Genomic DNA, 361 nt, shown 5'->3' on the forward strand with positions numbered 1-361 from the left:
ATTTCCTGTATTTTCATGGGTGTAGTTAATCTCTTTAGGCTGGAGCTTCCTTTCAAGCACCTTCTGTAGGCCTGAATTGGTTGATAAGAATTCTTTATATTTGTCTTTATCATGAAATATCTTACTTTCTTCATCTTTGGTAATTGAAAATTTTGCCGGGTGTAGTAGCTTAGGCTGGCATTGTGCTCTTTTAGAGTACATCTTCCCAGGCCCTTTTTCTAGCTTTTAGAGTATCCTTTTTTTAAAAAAAAATTAGGTATATTTTTTATTTACATTTCAAATGTTGTCCCCTTTCCTGGTTCCCCTCTCCCCGGAAAATCCCATAAGCCATCTCCCCTTCCTCAATCAACCTTCCCCTGGC

Source organism: Apodemus sylvaticus, chromosome 1 (genome assembly GCF_947179515.1).
Source record: "Apodemus sylvaticus chromosome 1, mApoSyl1.1, whole genome shotgun sequence".
Lineage (NCBI taxonomy): Eukaryota > Metazoa > Chordata > Mammalia > Rodentia > Muridae > Apodemus > Apodemus sylvaticus.